The sequence below is a fragment of the Colobus angolensis genome, unplaced genomic scaffold (assembly GCF_000951035.1).
Source record: "Colobus angolensis palliatus isolate OR3802 unplaced genomic scaffold, Cang.pa_1.0 Scaffold210, whole genome shotgun sequence".
Lineage (NCBI taxonomy): Eukaryota > Metazoa > Chordata > Mammalia > Primates > Cercopithecidae > Colobus > Colobus angolensis.
The window spans coordinates 860,012-887,145 of record NW_012115267.1 but is presented as its reverse complement, the minus strand read 5'-3'; the positions used below and the strand labels follow the sequence as shown (position 1 = coordinate 887,145).

At 42.0% G+C, this 27,134-nt stretch overlaps 1 long non-coding RNA gene across 1 annotated transcript in view; it reads left to right on the top strand.

Annotated features, from left to right (window-relative positions):
• The window catches only part of LOC105512371, a 51,996-nt gene that overhangs the window by 2,334 nt on the left and 22,528 nt on the right, over positions 1–27,134 (top strand). The window contains exons 2-3 of the long non-coding RNA XR_001001834.1: positions 19,985–20,125; positions 23,616–23,724. This is a non-coding gene — a long non-coding RNA (uncharacterized LOC105512371). The remainder of the gene's footprint in view (positions 1–19,984; positions 20,126–23,615; positions 23,725–27,134) is intronic.

The following is a 27,134-nucleotide window of genomic DNA, read 5'->3' as shown; positions in this document are numbered from 1 at the left end:
AAAAAAAAAAAAAAATAGCCAGGTGTGGTGGCACATGCCCCAGCTACTCAGGAGGCTGAAGCAAGAGGATCACTTGAGTCCAGTAGGTCGAGGCTGCAGTGAGCCATGATCACACCACTGCACTCCAGCCTGGACAACAGAATGAGACCCTGTCTCTAAAAAAGAGAAAGAAAGCTTAAGAGAGTCTTTGCTGCAGGACTTTGAGAACCTTTTAGATACCAGTACAAAGTGTGAATCTCCGAAAGCTGAGAGAATGTGCAGCATTTGCATGTGTATCTGAGTGTGGAAGAAAGATGCCTTTCCTCAGAGCCGTCTGGACATCCCCCCGGACCGGCGTTTCCAAAGTAGGGCCATGTACTCCGGTGCAATCTCAGGCATTCGTAATTGAGGCACAGATGGCATCAAATCACAGAGAATCACTTGTCTTTTGCATTATGTAGGAGGCAGCTAGGTGGCCTGACTCCTGCCTGCCTCTATTTGAATCCTGGCTATCCTGAGCCTCTCAAGGTCAGACAACCAGGTCCACGCATGTTTGTGTCTTTCCACAGTGTCAGACTGTCAAGTATTGATGCTCTTTCAATCACAGAAGCCAAGAGCTACATAGAATTACCAAGGAGGCGAGTCTCCTTACTATTACCCATTCACTCAGTAGCCAAGCCGTGAGGGTCAAACCATTCCACAAGTCGGTCAACATTGCAAAGCATACATAGTGTGGTATGCTTAATGGATACATAAATGTTATAGATTAAACATTCCACATCAAATAAAGTAAATTTTACATCAAGAGAGGCTGGGTGCAGGGGCTTACGTCTGTAATCCGAGCACATTGGGAAGCCAAGGCAGGCAGATCGCTTGAGGTCAGGAGTTTGAGACCAGCCTGGCAATGTAGTGAAACCCTGTCTCTACTAAAAATACAAAAATTAGCCAGGCATGGTGGTGTGCGCCTGTAACCCCAGCTACTTTGGAGGCTGAAGCTGGAGAATTGCTTGAACCTGAGAGGCAGAGGTTGCAGTGAGCCGAGATGGTGCCACTGCACTCCAGCCTGGGCAGCAGAGTGAGACTCCGTCTCAGCAACAACAACAACAAAATCAAGAGAAAAGGGATGAGGGAAAGGGTTAACCAGTTCAGGAAGAGCAATGTAGACAAAAAGAATGTCCTGGCTTTGTCCAGGCTGTCCATCAAGGTCTAGCAAGGAAGAGTCTTTTATGTGGGCATAGACTTCAGAAGTGGATGCCAGGTGCTTATCACAAGTGACAGCAAGACAGTGTCTGTTAAGATGGCTGTTTTGAGCTGGCGAAGTCCTGCTCTCCAGAGTACTTTGGTGACGACTGATAGTGGAAAATTATGCCTAGTTTTGTCCTTATCTGGTTGGGTGCAGTGTCTGTTGATCAGGTGAACATCTATCTGGTCCCTGTCGGCATGATGCCTTTTAAAATGTAAGATGGAGTCTTTTTCTAAGATGGAGCTGCTTATGTTAATGCTGCTTGATCCACTGCCTCTGCCATTTATTCTATCTTGTACCTCAGAGTATTAGTCCGTTCTCACACTGCTATAAAGAAATACTTGGCTGGGCGCAGTAGCTTACGCCTGTAATCCCAGCACTTTGGGAGGTCAAGGCAGGTGGATTGCCTGAGGTCAGGAGTTCAAGACCAGCCTGGCCAACATGGTGAAACCCTGCCTCTACAAAAATACGAAAATTAGCCGGAGATGATGGTGGGTAACTGTGATCCCAGCTACTTGGGAGGCTGAGGTGGGCTAACCGCTGGAACACAGGAGGCAGAGATTGCAGTGAGCCAAGATCGTGCTACTGCTACTGCACTCTAGCCTGGGCGACGGAGAGAGAGACGATCTCAAAAAAAAAAAAAGAAAGAAATGCTTAAGACTGGGTAATTGATAAAGAAAGGAGGTGTAACTGGCTCACCGTTCTGCAGGCTGTACAGGAAGCATGATGGCTTCTGAGACCTCATGAAACTTTCAATCATGGCAGAAGGTGAAAGGGAACCAGGCACGTCTTACCGGACTGGAGTAGGAAGAAGCGGGGTGGGGGGCGCGGGGCTACACACTTAAACAACCAGATCTCGAAATAACTCACTCACTATGGCAAGAACAGCACCGAAGGGGAAATCCACCCCCATAATCCAGTCACCACCCGCCAGAACCCACCTCCAACCTCGGGTACTATAATTTGACATGAGATTTGAGTGGGCACACAGACCCAGTATCACTTAGCTTCCTCTTGTGTAAAATGGGGAAATAATCTACCTCATACAATTGTTATAAATATTAAATGATGTGCCATGTATAAAGTGCTTCTGACAGTAAGCACTAATCAAATACAGCTATTCTATTGCATAGCTCTCTTTAAACAGAGAAAGCAGGCCTCAAGTTCAGAGCCTTTAACAGTAGCTAGAATGTTTAATTTTTGTTTTCATTATATTTATTAATTGGCTTTTGCACGAGTGATAAAATATTTGCTTTAAAAATTGGGAGATTATAGAACAATTATTATATTATAAAACTAATATTTTTAAAATTTGAAAAGTAAAGGAAGTTGTGCATTCTTAACATTTGTTTCGGCACAGCCTTTTCACATCAGTGTAACTCTGAAACTTGGGAAAATGTATTGGATTTGTGAAAACTTTCACGTTTTTCAGGAGGTCCTTTTGGGTAGAATACTTTCTCTTGGAATGTTTTACTGAAGCCAAACTGAAAAAGTGAACCCGCACGTTTCCCTCAGTAGAAATAAAAGCCAAATCTTGCTAACCGATTCGGTACACATAGAACAGAACAAATTGCTCGGGTTTATTTTATGCTCAGTGCTTGAGAAATCATGGCATGAAATGGAGTTGGGTACAGGCCACATACCCAGTGTGTGTGTCAAGGGGTTTATGTAATGCCCTGCCAACTAGAAATGCAGCCACTCTTTCCTACTCCACAAAACATCCCTCGCTGGCAAATGAGCAGGACTTTCAGAATGGAAGGGACACAGAATGAAGCTCAGTTGAAATTCTTCCCAGCAAAACAGCCATTTCACTGGGGGGAAACATTTAATTAATTAATTAATTAATTAATTTTTATTTTTGAGACGGAGTCTCATTCTGTCATCCAGGCTGGAGTGCAGTGGCATGATATCAGCTCATGCAATCTCTGCCTCCCGGGTTCAAGCGTTTCTCCTGCCTCAGTCTCCTGATTAGCTCAGACTACAGGTGTGTACCACCACACCCGGCTAATTTTTGTATTTTTAGTAGATACGTGGTTTTGCCAAGTTGGCCAGGCTGGTCTCCAGCTCCTGGCCTCAAGTGATCTGCCCACCTGGGCCTCCCAAAGTGCTGGGATTACAGGTGTGAGCCACTGCGCCCAGCTGAAAAGTATTGTAAAAAGCAAAATACAAACAAGTCATAAAGTCTGCGGAAATTGTCCTAAAACACACAGCAGCTGGAGAAACAGTCTTTGAGAAAATGTATAAACAGCCAGGCATGATGGCTCACTCCTGTAATCCCAGAACTTTGGGAGCTTGAGGTGGGCAGATCACCTGAGGTCAGGAGTTTGAGACCAGCCTGGTTAACATGACGAAACCCTGTCTCTACTAAAAATACAAAAATTAGCCAGGCATGGTGGTAGGCACCTGTAATCACAGCTACTCGGAAGGCTGAGGCAGGAGAATCTCTTGAACCTGGGAGGCGGAGGTTGCAGTCAGTGGAGATCACCAGCCTGGGCAACAGAGTGAGACCCTGTCTCAAAAAAAAAAAAAAAAAAAGAAAAAAAAAATGTACTAAACACTGGTAAGAGGAATAGCCAAAGTCTGTGGCCTTTGAGCCACGACCTTGCCTACCCCTCCTCCCCTACAGCTCCAGAAGCTCTATTCTGAGCCCCATGCTCTGGCAGATGTGACCAAGAGATGTGATCAAGAAGACGGAGATTCCCGCTCCACTTAACACCCTGTCTGGGGCTGCAGTTTCACCTTGGGAGTGTTAAAGCAAACTCAATATGGCCTGAGAAGGCCTCCGTACTTCTATATATGAGTCCTTGTGGATGAACTGCAACTTAGCTTAATAGGCAAGATTGAAAACCTAATTTAGGAGTATGCCCTGTTGTCATGCCTGTAATCCCAGCACTTTGGGAGGCCAAGGTGGGTGGATTATCTGACGTCAGGAGTTCAAGACCAGCCTAGCCAACGTGGTGAAACCATCTCTACTAAAAATACAAAAATTACTTTGGGAGGCTGAGCCAATCCCAGCGGCCATACTTCAAAACCACTCATAAACTGCTAAGTGTTGAAACTGTTGAAATAAGGCAGAAATAAGGCAAAAACACAGCAACCAATCCAGCCGTTCTGTACCTCACTGCCGATTTCTGTACATCACTTCCCTTGTTTCGTCTGTAAATCTTCCACCGCCTGGCTGTGCTGGAGTCTCTGAATCCGCTGTGATTCTGGGGGCTGCCTGATTTGCGAATCGTTTATTGCTCAATGAAACTCCTTTACATTTAATTCAGCTGGAGTTTTTCTTTTTACCAGGCGGGAGGCGCTGCTGGCATTTCTCATCCTCCCCAGCTCCTTATTGCGGAAGATCTATTCCAAGCAAGGGGAGCGAACAGGACTAGGGCCTCCTTGCACTTCAAGGACAGAAGCTCTGCAGCAGGCCACGAATAAGACTCCTGATTGCCCTGCCAGCTCTCTCACAGGGCAGAGATTCTAGACCAGGGAAGGCAAACCAAGAAGACCAGGGCTGCCACATTATCCTCCCTCAGTGCCGCCCTGTAGAGCAGGCATGTCATTCCTAGAAAAAGGCCCTGTGGTGGTGGCGTTGGGGGAGGGCATGCGGTCAGCGGAAAGAGCTTTGCAGCTCTGCCTGAGGGAACTGGCTTTATTTGAAACAGTACCTGGAGAACTGCATGCCTAAGGGTGTTGTCAAAACGGTGGAGACTGCGTGGAGAGCAGTGAAGGAGGCTGGAGCTCCAGAATCTGAGTGGAAGGGCAGAGCGGCTTCATAGAACCACGGCCAGAGCCCAGAACAGAGCTGCTGGGATCCCAATGAATTCCGGGATCACAGTCAATTCTGTGAGTTGGGGAGGCTATGCACGTGCACTAGGTTTCACCCACTCAAGGCTAGTCAGAGCAGGATGTTGGGCAGACCTGAAAGCTTTCCCCAAGCTGTGCACAGACCAATCAACACAAGGCAGAAGGCTTGTAACCAAATGCAAGTCCAGCTGCCCATTGCCTGCACAGTCCAGTTAATAAGAGTGAGGGCTGATAGAAAGAAAGCGACTTTTATTCCAGAGCTTAGCTGAGGGGAAGAGGTACAGGCTTCTGCCTTAAGGGAACTGCTTCAGCTTTGGTGGCAGAAAGCAGAGCCTTTAAGAGGGACTTGGAGTGAGTGCTGTGGAGAGGAGGAGGCGCGGGGTCTGCGTGACTCGCGACTTGCTGGCTGCCACCATGGAGGGCAAAGCTGGGTTGTAAATTGACTGTCATCTTGAGGTAATTTCCTGGTGGGGGAGAATCCCAGAGAGTGACTGGTTTGGTTCAACATTTGGTCCTTAGAATTTCTAAGGAAACATGTAGTTAGATAACCTCTCAGTGCAGGGAGTGCCTGGTGGAGAGAAGGTAAAGGCTAGAATTGCATTCCTAAAGAGCTAAGTAAGAGGTGAACACGCAAGAAAAAGAGAAAAGATAAAGATAATTTTTAGGAAAATGGGGTAGTCATTTACAGTCTCACTGGCACAAGAGGTGTGAACACAACCTCTGAGGAAACACTGGCAGAAAAATAAGCTACTCCAACCCAGGGGTGAGGCCTAGGAAGCCAGGCTTAAAACTAAAATTGCTCTCATTCCTGACTGTCTGGAAGACTGTGTGCATGTTTGAGGCTGAGACATCTCAGGAGCGATTAAAGAGGGACTCCAAGTTACTAGTCCCTGTCTGAATGCAGAGCCAAACAAAATGGAAATTCCCCAATGTGTGATAGCAACCTCTGAACTACACACACATCCAAAAGTAAAGGATGAAAATCTAACTAAGGGGCTTAAGCACAACCTTTGACTAACCAGTGACCTATGCAGACCCAAGAAGGGGAAATATATGAGCAGGGAGATCAAAGAGCTTCAATAAAGGAAATTATGTAGGTAATGATAAAAGCTGCATAATTACATGTCTTCATTTTTCTTCTCTTGACTGATTTAAAAAAGCAATTGGACAAAACAATAGGTATCTAATTGTGGTGTTGGTCCTATAACATACAGAAATGTAATATATTTGACAATAAGAGCACAAAGGAGCCAGGTGGAACCAAGCTGTATTGGTGTAAGGAAATACACAAGATGGTATCAGTTAAACCACACGCTCCTGAATAACTGAATCAAAGGAGAAAGCACAAGGGTAACTAGAAAATATTTTGAGATAAATCCAAATTAAAACCACAACATACCAAAACCTATGGGATCTAGCTAAAAAAGTGCACAGGGGGAAATTTAGAGCTGTAAATGCCTATATTAAAAAGAAGAAAGATCTCAAATCAATAATCTAAACTTGACCTTAAGATGCTTGAAGAAGAAAAGCAAACTAAATGCAAAACAAGTAGAAGGAAAGAATAAAGAACAGAAATAAATGAAACAGAGAATAGAAAAACAGATAAAAGCAACAAAATTAAAAGGTGGTTCTTCAAAAAGATCCACAAAATTTGGAAAACCTTTAACAAGATTGATCAGGAAAAAAGGAGAGAAGACTCAAATGTGAAGGAAAGAGAGAACATCTCTACTGACCTCACAGGGGAAAAAAAGAGTTCTATGGAAACACTGTTGTATGCCAAAAAGTTAGATAACCTAGATGAAACTAGGCAAATTTCTATAAAGACAAATGTTACCAAAACTGACTCAAAAAGAAACAGAAAATCTGAATAGACCTGTATGAAACCAAGAGATTGAGTTGATCATTTAAAAACTTCTTACAAAAAAAAAAAAAGACTGGGACCAGATCACTTCACTTCACTAGTGAAATCTACCAAACATTAAAAGAACTAAGACCAGTTTTTCTCAGTTTTTCCAAAAACTAGAACACTTCCTAACTTGTTATATGAGACTAATATTATCAAACAGACAGTGACATTACAAGAAATCTATAGACCAATATCCCCAAAGAATATAGAGGCGAATATAGAGGCAAAATTTCTGGAAAAAAAAAAAAAAAAGCTAGAAAACTGAATCCAGCTACACATAAAAAGAAGTATACACCATAACCAAATGGGATTTATCACAGAAATTCAATGTTGGCTTAACATTTGAAAATTAATTTATGTAATATACTATATCAATGGAATAAAAGACAAAAACCAAAGATTTCAGAGGAAAAAAAGTTAAAACCCATTCATGATTTAAAAACGCAGTAATAATTAAAATAAAAAAACACCTAACCATCCAACAAAGTAGGAAGTGAAGGGAACTTCATCAATCTGATAAAGAATATCTATTAAAAACCCACAGCTGACATAACATTTAATAACATGATAATATTTCAGAAAGACTAAAAGCTTTTCTTCTAAGTTCAGGTATAAGATAAGCGTGTTTGTTCTCACGGACTGGCACATAGTACTGGAGATTCCAGCCAGTCAAGAAAAAGAAATAAAGGCATCCAGATTGGAAAAAAGAAACAAAATACCTCTATTTCCATATACCATGACCTTGTACATAAAAAATCCTAAAGAATCCACCAAAAAAAGAGTCATTAGAACTAACTATGAGTTCAGTAAGTTTACAGGATACAAGACCATACAAAAATCAGTTGTGTTTCTCCACACTAGCAATGAACATTCCAAAAATTAAGAAAACAATTCAATTTTCAATAGTATCAAAAAGAATAAAATGCTTTGGAACAAAGTTAATAAAATGAGTGTAAGACTTGTATGCTGAAAACTACAAAGCATTGTTGAAGTAAGTCAAATAAATGGAAAAACAAGCCATATTCATGGATCACAAGATGCTAAGATGGCAATACTCTCTTTTTTTTTTTTTTTTTTTTAGATGGAGTCTTGCTCTCTTGCCCAGGTTAGAGTGCAGTGGTGCAATTTTGGCTCACTGCAACCACCACCTCCCAGGCTCAACTGTTTCACCTGCCTCCGCCTCCAAATTAGCTGGGACTACAGGCACATGCCACCACGCCTGGCTAATTTTTGTATTTTCGGTAGACACGGGGTTTCACCATGTTGGCCAGGCGAGTCTCAAACTTCTGACCTCAAGTGATCCACCTACCTCGGACTCCCAAAGTGCTGGGATTACAGGCTTGAGCCACTGTGCCCGGCTGCAATACTCTTTAAATTTATCTCCAGATTCAACACAATGCCTGTCAAAATTCCAGGTGTCTTTTTTTGTAGAAGTTGACAAGATGATCCTAAAATTCATTAGGAAATACTAAAGACCCAGAATATCAAAAAATCTTAAAAAAAAAAAAAAAAATGGAGGATTCTCACTTCCCAAACTCAAAAATTGTAACATAGCTAAGTAATCAAGACAATGTATTATAGTACTGGTATAAGGAGAAAAACATATAGACCAATAGAATAGAATCGAGATTCCCAAAATTAACCCTTACATTTAATTATGTTTATTGATTTTTGACAAAGGTGACAAGACAACTCAATGTGAGAAAGACTAATTTCAACAAATAGTGTTGGGACAACTGGAATCAACATGGAAAAGAATGAATTTGGACCCCTGCCTCATACCACACATGTTTAACTCAAAATAGATTATAAACCTAAACGTAAGAGCCAAAAACGATCAAACTCTTTGAAGAACATACAGTGGTCAATCTTTGTGAACTGAGGTCAGATCATATTTTCTTAAGATTCAAAACCAAAAGCACAAGTGACAAAAGAAAAAATAGATCAATTGAACTGAACGGTATCTAAAGGTTAAAACTCTTGTGCTACAAACAAAGCTGTCAAGAAAATGAAAACAACACACAGAATGGGAGAAAATATTTACACATCATATATCTGATAAGAAACTGGAATCCAGAATACATAAAGAGCATTTATCATTCAATAAAAGACAAATAACTCAGTGGAAAAATGGGCAAAGGATTTGAATATACATTTCTCCAAAGAAGATATCAAATGGCTAATGAGCACATGGAGAGATACTAAAAATCATTAGCCATTCAGGTAATGCAAATCAAAACCACAATGAGATACTACTTTGCATCCATAATAATGGTATAATAATGACTATAATGTAAAATATTACAACTGTTTATGAGAATGTAGAGAAATTGGAATCCTGATACGTCACTGGTAAAATGCCATAGACACTTGGAAAAGAGTTTGGCAGTTCCTTAAAATGTTAAACATAGAGTTACCTTACGACTGGGCAATTCCACTCCTCCAGTTCCAAGAGAACTGAAAATACATATCCATACAAACACTTGTCAACAAACATTCATGGCATCATTATTTATACTAGCTAAAAGGTAGAAACCCTCATACATATACCGATGAATGGATAAATAAAATGTGGTGTATTCACACAATGGAATATTATTTGGCAATAAAAAGGAATGACATGCTTTCCCTTGGATGATCCAGAAAACATTATGCTAGGTTAAAAAAAAAAAAAAAAAGCCAGTCAATCAAAGAAGACCACACCGTATGATTTCATTTCTAGAAAATATCCAGAATAGGCCAGGCATGGTGACTCACGCCTGTAATCATAGCACTTTGGGAGGCTGAGGCAGGAGGATCTCTTGAGCCCAGGAGTTAGAGACCAGCCCGGGCAACGTAGGGAGACTCCATCTCCACAAAAAATTTTTTAAAAACTTAGTGGGGCATGGTGGCACGTGTTGGTAGTCCCAGCTACTTGGGAGGCTTAGGTGGGAGGATCACTTGAGCCCAGGAGGTTGAGGCTGCAGTGCAGTGAGCTGTGAGCTATGATAACACCACTACACTACAGCCTGAATGACAGAGCAAGACCTTGTCTCAAAAGTAAATAAATACATATCTAGAATAGGCAAATAGCTAGAGACAGAAAGATTAGTGGTTGCTTGCAGATAGAGGGAGAAGACATAGAGAATGACTGCATGGGTACAGAATTTCTTGGGGGGGAACAAAAATGTTCTAAAATTAGATTGTAATGACGTAATGACAGGTGGACAATCCTGTAATTATACTAAAAAAATCACTGAATTGTACACTTTAAAAGGGTAGATTATACGGTAAAAGCAGTAAAATTATTTTTAAAAATGATAGATGAGCAAGACTGCCACTATATGAGAAGGTAAACTGTATATAATCTTTAGTTTATTGGTTACAACAGATTTCTAGACATATCTGAAAACTCACTGGGGAACTTCTGTGTGTTATAAACACTTTGCTTAAGAATTTCTATCCTGGCTGGGTGCGATGGCTCACGCCTATAATCCCAGCACTTTGGGAGGCTGAGGACGGTGGATCATCTGAGGTTGGGAGTTTGTGACCAACATGGCGAAACCCCGTCTCTACTAAAAATACACAATTAGCCAGACATGGTGGTGCATGCCTGTAATCCCAGCTACTCGGGAGGCTGAGGCAGGAGAATTGCTTGAACCCAGGAGGCAGAGGTTGCAGTGAGCTGAGATTGTGCCATTGCACTCCAACCTGGGCGGCAAGAGTGAAACCCTGTCTCAAAAAATAAAAATAAAAAATAAAATAAAAAAGAATTTCCATCCTACATGGTCATGGGAAGAAATAGTAAATTTTACTTTTAATTGTTAATACTGCTTTGAATTTATTCTAAGAGTTTATATTTAACTTTTGTTAGGCAACTCCTTTGAACTTAGTTCCTGAAGTTCTTTCCTGTGTGAATGTTGCTGGAAAGAGGTAGCAGGTAAACACTGCTCTCCATTTCTTTGTTTTGAACATTGAGGAGGTTTGGAAAAGTCAGCTTGATGTCAGGTCACATATAGCAGCACAAATAGGAGTTCTGCAATAATAATAAGAGAAAGATGGAGGATTAAGAGGTTTGGAAATTAATTGCTAATCCTTCTTGTAGTGGTCCAAGTGTTTTAAGGGCCTTAACCAATTTTATCTTCCCAGTAACTGCATGAGGTAGTGTGTTATTCTGCTGGGAATGCCATAGCAAAGTACCATAGTCTGGGGGACCTAACCAACAGAAATGTATTTTCTCGCAGTTCTTGAGGCTCAAAATCTGAGATTAAAGTGTTGTCAGGGTTGATTCCTTCCGAGGACTGTGAGCGAAGGTGTCACTCTCTCCACGGCTTGTAGACGGCTGTCTTCTTCCTGTGTCTTCACACGGTCTTCTCTCTCTACATCTGTATCCAGATATCCTGATCTTATAAGAACACCAATCATATCAAGTTTAGGGCCCACGCTAATGATCTCATTTAAACTGAATTACTACTTTAAAGACCCTATCTTCAAATAAGGCCACATTCTAAGGTACTTTGGGTCAGAAGTGCAACATATGATTTTTATTTTTATTTTTATTTTTGAGATGGAGTCTCCCTGTGTCACCCAGGCTGGCTGTGCAATGGCATGGTCTCAGTTCACTGCAACCTCTGCCTCCGAGGTTCAAGCGATTCTCCTGCCTCAGCCTCCCAAGTAGCTGGGGCTACAGGTGTGTGCCACCACACCCAGTTAAATTTTTTGTAGTTTTAGTAGAGACGGAGTTTCATCATGTTGGCCAGGCTGGTCTCGAAATCCTGACCTCAGGTGATCCACCCACCTTGGCCTCAGAGTGCTGGGATTACAGGCCTGAACCACCATGGCCGACCTACATAAGAATTTTTTTTAGGAGAGAAATAATTCAGCTCAGAACAGGCAGGTACTGTTATTATTATACATCCCCTTCCCTGCTGTTAGGAGAGGTAAGAACACAGTTTTCTATGAGAAAGTCTTGGGGAACATAGGCAGAGAGTGATGGAGACGTATTGAGGACGGAGTGATGATGTTTTCAGGTGAAACACAAGACTGAAATATAGGAAAAGATTTGAAGTCACAAGTGGTTAGGCTGCTGGCCGGTGGCCTGGTAGAGAGTCTGAGGTCATGAAGGAATGTCGAGCCAGCAGTCCATGGTCTGATGAAAGCATTTCACAACATTGTGCCTACTGAATACAGCTCAAATTTCTTAGTCAATTGGCTTAAATCTAACTTAACTCTATTCCCTGTGCAGGTGTACTTTAGATGGTGAGTACAAGCATACCTCTGCTTCCAAGGGGGACACCCTTGCCCACAGCCCCTGCTCCTCTCCCTGAGTCTAGCATTGCTGGTTGAAGTAGGCACGGGCATCTGCTGGCCTGGCAGACAAAACTGGGCCAGTCCAGCAAGACTATTTTTAGGACTAGAAATGGGCAAGACAACAAAAGTAGGAGCAGGGGGAGTGTGATTCGGAGAGAGGGATCAGAGTGGCCACTAGGCCACTTCCAGGTCAAAGCTAAGATGGAACAGACATGGATAAGGCAGAAGAAGCTGGCTGAAAGAGAACTGAACAATGCAGAAAAGCATGCCAGAGACTATAGATTCTGTGAGTGGATCTGAAGACGATCAGGGGTCTCCAGAGTCACATCCATCTCCCCAGTCCAAATATATTCTTAAAAGGAACCATCTTCCCCAGAAACCCACTGACTGCAAGAATTTGAATGGATCCTTGTATTTGCAATGACAATACCCAGTTGAAGCAATGCTCCTTTCCTAAGAATTCCTTCATTCCATTATTGGACACTGCCATGGTCTCAATGCTTGTGTCCCCCCGAAATTCATATGTGGAGACCTAATCCCCAGCGCAATAGTATTAAGAGGAGAGACCTTTAGGAGGTGATTAGGTCATGAGGGTGGAGCCCTCATGAACAGGATTAGTGCCCTTATAAAAGAGGCCTGAGGAAATTGTTTGCCCCTTGCATCATGCGAGATCACAACAGGAAAGTGCCATCTATAAAGCAAAGAGCAAGCCTTCATCAGACACTGTATCTGCTGGCTCACTGATCTTAGATTTTGCACGATCTAGTACTGTAAGAAATAACTTTCTGTTGTGTATTAAACGACTCAGTCTAAGGTATTTGGCCATGGCAGCCTGAATGGACTGAGACAGGCACACATGTGCTAGGTGCTATTTGGGGCAATGAAGATTCAGTACTAGATAAGACCCTTGCATAGAGCTGATTTGCTTGTGGTCGTAGATGGTAACGTTCGATACTCACTATTGGATTACTCACCACAGCTCCATGCCCTGCACTGGCCCATCCTGGCCACAAGCTTTTCACTCACACTGTTCAGAGTATTTCCTCATCATAGAATTCCCTTCACCAGCTAAAATCCTACCCGATTTCCTAGTCCAGCTCAAATGCTACTTCTTCCTTATAGCTTTCTAGAATGTCTCAGACAAGGTTAATTTCCCTCTTTCTTACACCACGTAACACTTCTCTGGCCATCGTGGCTCTATGCCATTTGGCCTTAGAGTTCAAGTTATTTACATGCCTAATCATCTTCAGCAATGTAAACTCCTAAAGAACCAGAAATGAGCCTGATTCCCCCTCTTCCTAGGGCTTCTCGTGGAACTTTCCCCATATGATCCATTCAATGAATATCGGTTAAAATTAAGTTCAACCTATGAGGAGCCAGTGAGGGAGAAAGTGAGCAGGACATTGACCTTCATCCCTTATTCCCAGCTTCCATATCCAAGAATATGACCCACCCTGTCTCCTAAAGTAAAATGAAATGGTGATGCATAACGAAAGGCTTCAGTCTAGCTGCCCTCCTACAAATCTAAATTATCACCAGCTCATGGATAAGCTAGTTGTTTTTCAGCCTTGGCATGTGGTCAGAATTGCACAGCTAGGAAGAAAGCATAATAAAACACTTCCAAGTGCTTTGAACTGGCAAAACTGTGTTTATACAATTACATGAAAACAAGCTAATGTGATGGCACTGCGGACCTTTAATGATGTTGGGGTCAGGAAATTACAGTTCCCTGGTTCTATGTTTTACTGCAGAGTGGTTTGCATCTCATCAGAAAAGAATCTCACTTTGGAGTTAGCCCTTCATGCGTGGGGCTTGCTACAAATAAGGGGCTGGGGAAATAAATTCTTAAGTGAATTTTATTTCTTCCTGAGAGGTGAATATGATAAGTGGATTTAGCTTCTGGGATGCACCAGAAAATTCCACTACTGATGTGCAGGTGGCAGCAACGTGGAGACTAATAAAAGATACCTTCTGTGCCTTTTGCATGTGTGTCCAGGATTTTTTTCAACCACTTCTTCTGTGGAGCCCCACGGACCTTGCCAAGACCTCATGGACATGGGCCAGAGATGAGCTAATGCAGTACTAGAAAGAGCATTGAACTTGCAATTGGAAGACCTAATTAAAGACTCAGGCACTGAGCAGTCAGGGGATCTTGGGCATCTTGCTGGACTTCTTTAAATCTTAGATTGTTCATCTGTATGCTCAATAATGGTTAAGGTCCCTTCCACCGTTTGAGCTGAATCTATGTCAGTTCGTTAGATTGTTGTCCCACATCTACAAAATTACTGCAGCTGACCCATCAACATTAGTGTTATTCTTCTAATTACACCGATTCAGACACATGTTCTGACCTGGCTCTTTTTGTGACTAACGCTGCGTCTTTCAAACGGTGGCCTGGGGTAATGCCATTTGGCTGGGACTGTGACACTATGTCCATACATGGTATTAGGGGCACAGCTTCCAGGATTGCTATTATCTTCCTAGCAGCATATTCGAATACATAGTTCATTCATGTGATCACCGGCCTTCAAGGATTTTATCACAGTATTATTTTTAAACTCAAAAGAACTAAATGTTCAAGTATTTAAGCTGAGAGATTGGTTGAGGGATACATTTTCTGTGCAGGGGTGATCACTTGTAAAAATAAGGAGATTTGACACAATTATAGGAAAATGGTAAATCTGCCTTCAGAAATGTTTACCCCTTGGGCATCTCTAAAATGTTCTTCTTGGAATCCATGTCTTTGAAACATGGACCAACGAGACTATGAAGTGCAGCATTCCTGAGACCAAACTGCCCAGATGGAATCCAAAACAGATTTGTAATGCATTGGGAAGACTGTAGCTGGGAATGGCGCTGCATGCCTATAACCTCAGCTACTTGGGAGGCTGAGGTAGGAGGATCGCTTGAGCCCAGGAGTTCAAGACCAGCCTGGGCAACATAGCAAGGTCTTGTCTCATTAAAAAAAAAAAAAAAGGATCATAAAATACAGATGCTAAGAGGGATTGTGTCAGTAAACCCACTTTATTTTTGACATCTAGTGCTATAGATGCTTTCAAACACTATCCCTTTAAAGGTTGCCTTTTTTGGAGTCACAGGTCACAGCACACTGAAGTCGCAGCAGTGGAAGGTGGAGCACTGTGGAAAGCAATTAGCAATATCTATTGAAAGTCATTAATGCATCCAAATCTCTTCATCAAGTAATTCTACTCTCAGAAATCTATCCCAACATTATAAAGAGATGGTCAAAAATGTATGTGTAAGAGATGTTTCCAACGAAAATTAAAAGCAACAACAGGAAAATGATTCAGTACAGTATGTGATAGAAAATGTCACTAAAATGATGCTCCTGAAGACTGTTCTAATAAGATACAGAAATTTGTATGCAGTCTTAGTAAAGAAATGAGGTTGTGAGTTTTATGTACAATATTTTTCAACACACATGAAGACAAATGCAAGACAAAAAGTTAACAGAGGGGCCAGGCACAGTGGCTGACACCTGTAATCCCAGCACTTTGGGAGGCGAAGGTGGGAGGATTGCTTGAGCCCAGGAATTCGAGACCACCTTGGGCAACATGGCAAAACCCTGTCTCTACAAAAAATAAAAAAGTTAGCCAGGTATGCTGGTGCACATCTGTAGTCCCAACTACTCTGGAGGCCGTGGTGGGAAGATCCCTTGAACCCGGGAGGCGGAGTGCTAGGATCGGGCCACTGCACTCCAGACTGGGTGATGGAGTGAGACCCTGTCTCAGAAAAATAAGGCTGGGTGCAGTGGCTCATGCTTGTAATCCCAGCATTTTGGGAGGCCGAGGTGGGCAGATCACTTGAGGTCAGGAGTTCGAGACCAGCCTGGCCAACATGGTGATACCCCATTTCTACTTAAAATACAAAAATTAGATGGGCTTTGGTGGCATGTGCCATAGTCCCAGCTAGTCAGGGGGCTGAGGCAAGAGAATCACTTGAATTTGGGAAATGGAGGTTGTAGTGAGTAGAGATCATGCCACTGCACTCCAGCCTGGGTGACAGAGCAAGACTTCACCTCAATAAAAATAAAATAAAATAAAACAAGGTAAAAAGCTAACACAGGTTAGATTTGGGAGGATGCGTGGTTTTTCCCTTCTCCTTAATACTTCACTCTGTTTCACAAATACCCACAATAAGCTTTACCTTAAAGCTTATATAATTATAAATTTGTAAAATTATAAAAGTCATTTAAGAAAAGCAGCTGCCGTTCGTCCCTTAATTACTTGTTCCTTATTTGAGATTGCCTTGTCTCCCAGTTCATCACCTGCTTCTTCTCTCCCTGCAGAACATCAAAGCCACAGAATTGACTTCTGCTGGTGATGATTGCAAATCTCACAGCCCATAAAGCCAGGTTTAATAGAAAATCCCAAGATGGTGAGAACAACAGCCTATTTATTTTCAAATGATTATTTTAAGGATAACAGAAAGAAACACTGCAAGATGGGCATTCATGGATAACTCTGGCTCTGAATCCCTGAGCAAAGTCAAGGACCAGAGAGAGCAGACCAGTGCCAGCACAACTTGATCCTACAGGAAGGCAAGGATGGTTTCACACTTTTTTGAAACAGGCTTTTCTGTGGGAGCTCCAAGCTCTTGGAAGATTCCAAAGTTTCCCCCCTAAATTAACCCATCCTAAAATAGTCAAGGTGGGGCCAAGGAAAATCAGAGAGCAGACTTTAAGCTTTGGATTTTTGGGCCACATCCAGCATATGAGTTTTTTCCACAAGTTTGTCTTGCGGGGTAGCAGCGAGTGTGCTTTGAAGCGATATTCCCCAGGGTAGTTACATCTCTGAATAATGAAGTTATTGGCAGTGTTACTTTCCTTTTAATGCTTTTCTGTATTTTCTAATCTTTTCGAGTGAGTTTGTGTTGCTTTTATAAGGAAAAAATAATTTTTATTTTTAACATCATAATTGAGGGTGATATGTAAAAAAGGTGCATAGGAAAGAAGACTCAGAAGGTGGTGAAGTAAGATTTTATATATATATTTATTTATAATATATTACATATATAATACTTTCTTTGCATTTCCTAATTGCTTTTTAATGGAACTACATTCCATTTCCCATCAGAAAAATATACATTTATTTAAACGTAACTGAGTCCTAAAGTTCTAAATGAACTCTAGAGAAATGTTTATTTTCACTGATGGATATTCTTTTATTTCTGGGGTAGGAGGAGGAATTCATTGGCTCCAGATCATTAGACAGCCACATAACTCAAGCTGGATGCTGTCTTAAGAGTTTACTGAGCATTTTTCTTAGGACTGCACTAGTCTATTTGTTTCACTCATTTATTCATGCAACATACATTTTGTATATTCTATGCTTTAAAAAAAATTGAGATGGAGTCTTGCTCTGTTACGGCATGATCATAGCTCACTGCAGCCTCAAACTCCTGAGCTTAAGCCATGCTGCTGCCTCAGCCTCCCAGGTAGCTGGGACTACAGGTGTGCACCATCATACCTGGCTAATTTTTTATTTTACTTTGTTTATTTCATTTATTTATGCTCTGAAGAGGAGGGGGCCTCACTATGTTGCCCAGGCTGGTCTCAACCTCCAGGCTTCAAGTGATCTTCCCACTTCGTCCTCCCAAAGTGCTGGGATTACAGGTATGCGCCACTGGACCCAGCCATAATATTCTTTACTTTAACTGTATTGATAAATACATTTGTCTGTATGCTGAAGAAACTTTCTATCTTGCTGAGAGTATAGACGAATTAATCAACAATTATAGTTCAGCAGTGGTTCTTAAAATTAAGCATGCATCAGGCCAGGCGCAGCAGGTCACATTTGTAATCCCAGCACTTTCAGAGAGTGAGGTGGGTGGATCACTTGAGGTCAGGAGTTCGAGACCAGCCTGGCCAATATAGCGAAATCCCGCCTCTACTAAAAATACAAAAGTTAGCCGGGCATGGTGATATGCGCCTGTAGTCCCAGCTACTTGGGAGGCTGAGGCAGGAGAATTGCTTGAACTGGGGAGGCAGAGGTTGCAGTGAGCCAAGATTGTGCCACTGCACTCCAGCCTGGGTGACAGAGGGAGGCTCCGTCTGAAAAAAAAAAAAAATTTATGCATGAGAATCATCGGGAGGGCTTTTTAAATCACAGATTGGGGGGGCTACACCCCAGAGCTACTGATTCAGTCTTCAGTCAGTCTGGGAATCCCAGGAAATGCTGCTATGGCTGGCCTAGGGCTCACACTTGGAGAACCACTGCAATATCGGTGCTTAAAAGAGAGGTATATAGGGTGCAGTGCGACCACCTCCACTGGTGTATTAGTGTTGAAAGCTGTGAGTGGAAATGAGATGGCAGAGAGCATGGGCCCACAAGGCAGAATTTGCAATCAGCCCCTTAGAATCCTGGAAGTGTTAGTTACTAGGTAGCTCTTCTCCTCTTTCAGGGCCTGGCAACAGCTATTACCTCCTTCCCTGCTAGTCTCTGGGACAGAATTCCGCCAGCTCCATTTCTCTCCTGCCTCCTCTCAAGAATCTCTTTAAACTCCAAAGAAATCAGAAGGGGTTCTACATCCTCTGAAGAGGTTAGACTCCAGGCTGTAGGTGGCCAAGAACTGGCCTCAAAACCAAAAGGCCCCCAAATCATTAAAACAGTTCTGATGCCATTAGACATACAAGGAACATGACCTCACCACTCTGGAGTCAGGCACCGAACCACAGGGCCCTTCAAGAAGGAGGCTTCACTAAAAATAGCATCACTGGCCCTGGCACAGACTCTTCCAAACGCTTGTGTAGGTGGAGATGGGAGGGAAGAGAAGGACCCACGTCCCCGTGGCTGAAAATGCCTATAACGTTGACTGCGTGGGATAGCTCCTTTGCTGTAGCTGCAGTGACCCCCATTTAGTGACTCTGTGAGTACATAATGTAACCAGTGGTTTTTCCTAAGTCTGTGTAATCATAAAATGTTGTAAAGCGTTGCTATATTATTTAGTAAGGCCACATATAAAATACCTTCTGGATGAAGGTCAACTAGATGATTACTGTGTTCCCTGAGTGGACTTTCAGCTGTCAAACAGAAGTGGCATGAGCTTTAATTTCTGCAACTGTGAACCTTGTATTTTGTCAGCTGGGTAGATTTCAATGTACCAGGAGAGCTAGTCCTTTAAAGTGACCCACAGAATAGATAATCTTGCAGTAGTATACTCATTCTCTAGTTTGTATTTAATATAAACCTGGAGTTTTATGTATTGCATGCGAGGGGTTATGTCTGCAATTTTTAATAAGTCTATAAAGGCGAGAGTCAGTACACCACAATATTGTATTTCTTTCTTGAACAAATGTGTGTGTGTAAGGAATAAATGTGAGAATAAAAATAGCATATAGAGAGGCCAGGTGCGGTGGCTCACACCTATAATCCCAGCACTTAGAGAGGCCGAGGCGTGTAGATCACCCTCTGAGGTCAGGAGTTCGAGACCAGCCTGGCCAACATGGTGAAACCCCATCTCTACTAAAAATACAAAAAAATTAGCCGGGCATGGTGATGGGCACCTGTAATCCCAGCTACTCAGGAAGCTGAGACAGGAGAATTGCTTGAATCTGGGAAGCAGAGGTTGCAGTGAGCCGAGATAGTGCCATTGCACTCCAGCCTGGGGAACAAGAGCAAAACTCCGTTTAAAAAAAAAAAAAGAAAGGCACATAGAGAAGAAATTTGGGGTAAAATTCTTCGCAGGTTTCTCTTTTAATCTAGTACATTTTGCTCGTCACTTCCTTCCTTCCCTTTCTTGTCTTGCAGCTGATCTCATTTTTCTTCCTCTGTATCTGAGGAATGGCCTATCCACGGACTGGCAAAAGGAGAAAAACAAGATGCAGTGGAATGAGACCGAGAATACCACAGTGTGAACAGTTCCCCCAAAGTGCTTCATTTCGGCTCCAGGTAAGTTATAATCAGCTGAAGCTCTCTTTGGTACATTAATTCAGGGCATCAGGTGTCAAAATCCACATTTCAGAGTGCTTTCCTTGCATGTAAGAACACACTAGGTCAGGCGCGGTGGCTCACGCCTGTAATCCCAGCACTTTGAGAGGCCAAGACAGGCAGATCACCTGAGGTCAGGAGTTTGAGAACAGCCTGGCCAACATGATGAAACCCTGTCTCTACCAAAAATACAAAAATTAGCTGAGTGTGGTGGTGAGTGCCTGTAATCCCAGCTACTCAGGAGACTGAGGCAGGAGAATCGCTTGAACCTGGGCAGCGGAGGTTGGCAGTGAGCCAAGATCGCACCACTGCACTCCAGCCTGGGCAACAGAGAGAGACTGCATCTCTAAAAAACAAAAACGAAAACAAAAACAAAACAAAACAAAAAAACACTAGTCTGGCAGGACTTGAGTTCATGTTTTCTTTCCTTTTTTGAGACAGGGTCTCACTTTGTTGCCCAGGCTGGAGTGCAGTGGCATGATCTTGGCTCACTGCAACCTCCACCGCCTGGGCTCAAGCAATTCTCCTGCCTCAACCTCCCAAGCAGGTGGGAGTACAAATGCGCACCACCACGCCCAGCTAATTTTTGTATTTTTAGTAGAGCCGGGGTTTCACCATATTGGCGAGGCTGGTCTCGAACTCCTGGCCTCAAGTGATCCACCCGCCTCAGCCTCCCAAAGTGCTAGGATTACAGGCATAAGCCACTGCACCCAGCTGAGTTCATGTTTTCTGTGTGCAATGCAATGATGAGGTGGAAATTCTTATACCCAGTTTACAGATAGTAAAACTCAGATGATAAAAATATAAATATTTGTTGTTTTTTTTTTTAATGGCCTTTTAGTTTTTAAATAGCAAAAATGTCCTGGGAAATATGCTTGACTACATGAGGGAAAAAAGTTAGATTTTTCTTCTTATCCATACCTAAGTAAATTCCAGAAGAGAATAAGGAGATTAACTGTAAACATTGAAAATACAGAACTACTAGATGAATAGATTGAATATTTACCTAATTTCAAATATAGAATTTTCTAATAAAAGCCATGAAAAAAATTACTTCTTTTGATAATATGCATCTTTTAAAAGTTCCATTTAACAGTACTGCAAACAAAATATAAATGTGGAAAATAAATTTAAAGAAATATTTGCAACATACATGAATAGAGAGATGGTGTACTATAAAAAGAAATTTTAAAAATTAGGGCCGGATGCACTGGTTCACACCTGTAATCCCAGCACTTTGGGAGGCCAAGGTGGGTGGATTATTTGAGATCAGGAGTTAGAGACCAGCCTGGCCAACGTGGTGAAATCCTGTCTCTACTAAAAATACAAAAATTAGCCTGGTGTCGTGGTGCATGCCTGTAATCCCAGCACTTTGGGAGGCCAAGGTGGGTGGATTATTTGAGATCAGGAGTTAGAGACCAGCCTGGCCAACATGGTGAAATCCTGTCTCTACTAAAAATACAAAAATTAGCCTGGTGTCGTGGTGCATGCCTGTAGCCCCAGCTACTTGGGAGGCTGAGGCACGAGAATAGCTTGAATCGGGGAGGTGGAGGTTGCAGTGAGCTGAGGTCGAGCCATTGCACTCCAGCCTGGGCAACAAGAGCTATACTCTGTCTCAAATTAAAAAATAATAATAAAAAAATTACACTAAACAATCACCACCAGAAAGGGGGCATGGGGAAGTAGCCAAGTATTTTTGAACAGAAGAATTTGACTCTATATCCTCAGGTTAAAGACAAAAACTGGAAGTAATTCTTGTAGCTAGTAGGTTTGTAGGTTTGTTTTTACGGTGTTATGTGTTAGCGGTTCTGAAACCATGTCTATTCTAGGATTGACAAAATAATGGAATCCAGGGTTTTGTACTATCAAAGAATGGAATTACAAATACATGAAGGGAGAAAGCTACAAAGCATCTTGTAGTGTTGGATTGGAATTGGAGGTATCAGTCTAAATACATAGCTTTACATATGTAGTTATAGAAATCAGTATGAATCTCAGGACACAGACAAATACCTGGCTCTGTTTGCTGAGAGTGTCTAAAAGCAATGACATTTGGTAGCAGTGAGCACATTTAGTGCCCAGGCATGGTTTTTAAACACCACCCTCCACTGAAAGGAACCAGAGCTCCTTGGAGAGTTGGCTGATTCCAAAAATGAAACATTTTGCTGTGCAAGTAAGTAAAGAAATGCTCACATAATGATAGGGACATGTCACAAAGACATAGGAACCAGGTCGAAGAGGCTCCCACTGACCAACTCTGGAACAATTTGAGCATCAAAATAAAAGCGCAACAGATTATCATTCATCGAATAAAATTAGAATCCATGAGTATCTACATTGATATAAATGAATGAATGAATACATAAATAAATGGATGGAGAGAATGAAAAATGCTTCCTTAGCGCAGGATTCAAACTAATAAATGAGGAATGTTGGAATGAGAGAACTGCCTTTCGATACCATCATAATGATAACTGATGCAGCAAGAATCATCAAAGGATGGTAAAAACAGCAAGTAAAATGTTATTTTATTTTTGAGACAAGGTCTCGCTCTGTCACCCAAGCTAGAGTGCAGTGGTGCAATCTCGGCTCACTGCAGCACCTCAATCTCCTAGGCTCAAGCAATTCTCCCACCTCAGCCTCCAGGGTAGCTGGGACTACAGGCACACACCACCACAACCAGCTAATTTTTGTATTTTTTTTTTTGTAGAGACAGGGTTTTGCCATGGTGCCCAGGCTGGTCTTGACCTCCTGGGCTCAAGAGATCCGCCTGCCTTGGCCTCCCAAAGTACTGGGATTACAGGTGTGAGCCACCATGCCCAGCCACAAGTACAATTTTAAGGATTTAACAGGATCCTTATATAGTATCTAGTTGCTCCCTGTTAGATAGCTTTTAATTTCAAAAGGTAAAATGGCAACTTTTACAGTAGAACATGTTGGTAGGAACAACCTTAATCAAATGATGAGAGTTAACAATGTCAGTAGTGTGTCAGAACCATAGCACGTGCCTCCTGCACTAAGAAAAACACTGCATCACTTCTGCAATATTCCAGCCAAGATGCATAACATGAACCGAATCAAGAGGAAACACCAAAAAAACTCCAAACTCTTTCATAACATAATTGACCCTTAGTCTTCAAAAGTGTCAAAGCCAGACAAGAAAGACTGAAGAACTACCCGGATTAAAGGATACCAAGGGTACAAATGTCATAAGTGTCTTGGATTAGATCCTGGACCAGAATCTTTTATTTTGCTAAAAGGGCAATGGTGAGCCAATTAGTGAAATCAAATAAATTCTGTACAGATTAAATTCTACTATAATCTCAATGTTAACTTTCTGATTTTGATAAATCGAATCTGGGGGTATATATAAGACTGGTCTTGTTTTTAGAGAATACACACAGAAGTATTTATTTCTTTATTTTGAGTCGGGGTCTTGCTCTGTCTCCAGGCTGGAGTGCACCTCGTAGCTCAATGTGTGATCATGGCTCACTGCAGCCTCAAACTCCCGGGCTCAAGGGATCCTCCCACCTCAGCCTCCTGAGTATCTGGGACTACAGGTGTGCACCACCACACCTCAGCTAATTAAAAAAATTTTTTTTTTGTAGAGATGGGGTTTTGCTGTGTTGCCCAGGCTGTTCTCAAATTCCTGGCCCCAAGCAATCCTCCCTCCTTGGCCTCCCAGAGTATTGGGATTGTAGACATGAGCCACTGTGCCCAGCCACACGGAAGAATTTAAAGGGAAGCGGGCATGAGGTTGGCAATTTACCATCAGATACTTCAAAAAAAGTAATACATATGTAGGAGAGAGAGAGAAAGCTAGAGAGATATGAAGCAAATATGACAATGTTTGTATTTGGGGAATCTGGGTAAGCCTGTATTGGAATTCTTTGTTCTATTTTTGCAATCTTTCTATAAGCCTGGAATTATTTCAAAGTCAATGGTAGAGACAGTGAGAATTTTTTTAAAAAGTCTCTCCACAAACACACACAGAGACATCCACATGCAAAAACATGACTGAAGGAAATTGAGCAAAAGTGTTAATAAAATTTGTATCTGGACGGTGAGATGACATAGTAATAAAAACATTACCTTTGAAATCAATCTTTATGTTTTTACATACTACACATGCTCAGTCATGTGTATTTATTTTAAAAATATCCATTTATTTACATTTTAAAAAGCTCTAGCAGGGCCTGTGGCCCTTGCTCTGTCTGTCACGAAAGGCACCTTTGTGATGACGGTTGTTTGTTGCTGCTTGTCTATGCATGGACACACCCATCTGGGCTCCACCAGCAGCTGTGGCGGTGGCAGAATAGTTCTGGGTATGACCCTGACAGCAAGACAGCTGTCGTCTCATATGACTGAGTGTCACATGCTTTTCCCCTGAGGTGCTGAGTAGACCGTATACCAGAAAGAATTCTAAAAACAGCAAAGTGCATCTTTTTGCTGCGGAAGCACCCCGTCACTTTCTTGTGTCCCAAGCATTCCAGAGTGAGAAACTTGGAGTGTGTCTGCATTGTTAAAATGTCCTTGGATTTTTTTTTTTTTTTTTTTTTTTTTTTGAGACAGTTTCACTCTTGTCACCTAGGCTGGAGTACAGTGGAGTGCAGTGGCTGAATCTCGGTTCACTGCAACCTCCGCCTCCTGGGTTCAAACAATTCTTCTGCCTCAGCCTCCTGAGTAGTTGGGATTACAGGTGCCCACCACCATGCCCAGCTAATTTTATGTGTGTTTTTAGTAGAGACAGGGTTTCACTATGTCGGCAAGGCTGGTCTCAAACTCTTGACCTCAGGTGATCTACCCGCCTCGGCCTCCCAAAGTGCTGGGATTACAGGCATGAGCCACCATGCCTAGCCTGATTTGTAGAAAATTATTTATTACAGATTTATAGAGCATGCCCTGTTAATTGTTGTGTCTTGAAAAAGTGTTATTTTCCCTGTAGTTGTAGTTTTTAAAATAAAATTTTCAACAGCACATCTCATAGTATTGTGTAGCAATAACAGAAAATCAATACATACGAGTCTGATTGGCTCATTAAAATATAGTAAGTGAGTCAAAAAGGAAAGTGGCTGGAGTGAGCAGAAAGCGCTGCAGTTCTGGGCCTTAAAGTATAGATGACGCGATGAGTTTGACAGCTTCTTTGACCAATTTATTTCACAGCTTTCTAATTTCTGCCAGTTAGAAGTGACATAGGTGGGTCACTGAGTATTCATTCCTCTGACCTCAGGCCAGGTGACTCTTAATGTCAGGATGTCAGAGGATAGGTCGCAACCCAACTTTCTTCAAAACTTCTAGAAAAGTCTTTCACAATTTTATGTAAGCAGACCTCCTGAATTTTTTATCAATCAAAATCCAGACCTAATTGATGAAGCTCTTTAAATCTTAAAGCTGAGTCTTTTATTTACTTTGTGGTTTCAGAGAAAGTCACATGTCTAGTTGTTCTAGATTGTTCTACTTTCCTTCTGTTGCTATGAGAGATCATTTCCTCTATTTATTCTCAAAGGTTGCCACCATCCAAAACATGGAGAAAAACCCTTAGCCTCTCATTAGAGGAATGAGACTTGGAGTCTCTGTTAACCCTATTTCTGAGCAACCTCTGTTGGACTCAGACAATTTAAGATATACTCATGTTAAATGGCATGCTCTTCGGGCACCCACCTGACTTTCTGATATTTACAAAATATTTAAAGAAAGAGAATAAAAAGCCTTTAGAGCAAAACCCTGGAAATATATAATTTACTTCCCAAATATTCAACAGAGAATGTATGAGAGTAAAAAGCTTATTGTTCTGGATTAAAATCAGGCAATGTGTTTAGTTACTTACCAGAAAATAAATTTAATTCAGGATGTGAAATTAAATATACAAATATAACAAGATTGGTGAATGGCTTTAAGGTCTTAAAATTCAACCGTGTCTCTGTTGTTTACATCGTAATGATTTCTGTATTAATGGTATTAATAATTTCATCACCTTTTTGTAATAGTAACATCTAACACATATAGTTATTTAAGGTGACTTATACGTAGGGATTCCTTTAACCCTTCCAGTAGCCTTACTAAGTAGGTACAATTATATCTTTTTTACAGATGAAGAGACAGGCACCAAGAATGGATGGCCCAAGTCTACACAGCTAATAAATGGCAAAGTACACATTTAAGTCCTAAATCCTGAATACAGAGTCCACGGTTTTAGCTGCTACATTTGACTTTGTCTGAGTTATTATCAGAAGCAAACTGTAGCACCAAACTTTCCTCTTTTGCCTCCCAGCACAATTTATGGGCGGTCTCTCCTCACCCAGGAGTGTTGGGTAAATGTTTAACAACCAACCCTCTGAAGAACTAATTTATAGCATTTGCCAATTTCCATGGTGTAAATATTCCTCCATGGCCAATTTCAAGTTACCAACTTGGTGTCACTGACCATGAGGTTGAGAAAAGATGGACTAAAAATTTAGCAATTGGCTCTCAAGAGCCAGCCCTATCAGACAGTTCGTTTTCTGGGTGTAATTTTAAGGGTAAAACCGAGGCAAGGGTGAAATTAAGGTCTTGGGTTACCGTTTCAATGGTGTCTGGCTCCAAGCCCTCCTCCAGACAAATTTCTGAGGTTACCAAAGTCTCTCAGGGGAGGAGAACCAGGATGTGGGTTTGCCTTGCGCTCCTGGGAGTTTGGCATTCTCCTCTGCCACCTGGTGGCTGTAACTGACCATTGCTGTTTTCCCTGCCGCTGTCTTGTATTCAGGCTTTAGGGTTCTTCTTTGCCCAGGGGCAAGTTCAGTTACTAATTAGGCTTCCGGTGGGTCATCAGGCTCTTTAATTGACAGTCTCCTTTACTGAGACCTTTAAGATGAATTCCCAGGCAATGGGCCAAAGGGCACTTGAGTGACACATCAGCAGCCTCGTTGTCCTCACTGAGAACACCACCACAACTCCACAGCACCCCCAGGCTTGGTTCATAAATGCCAGAACA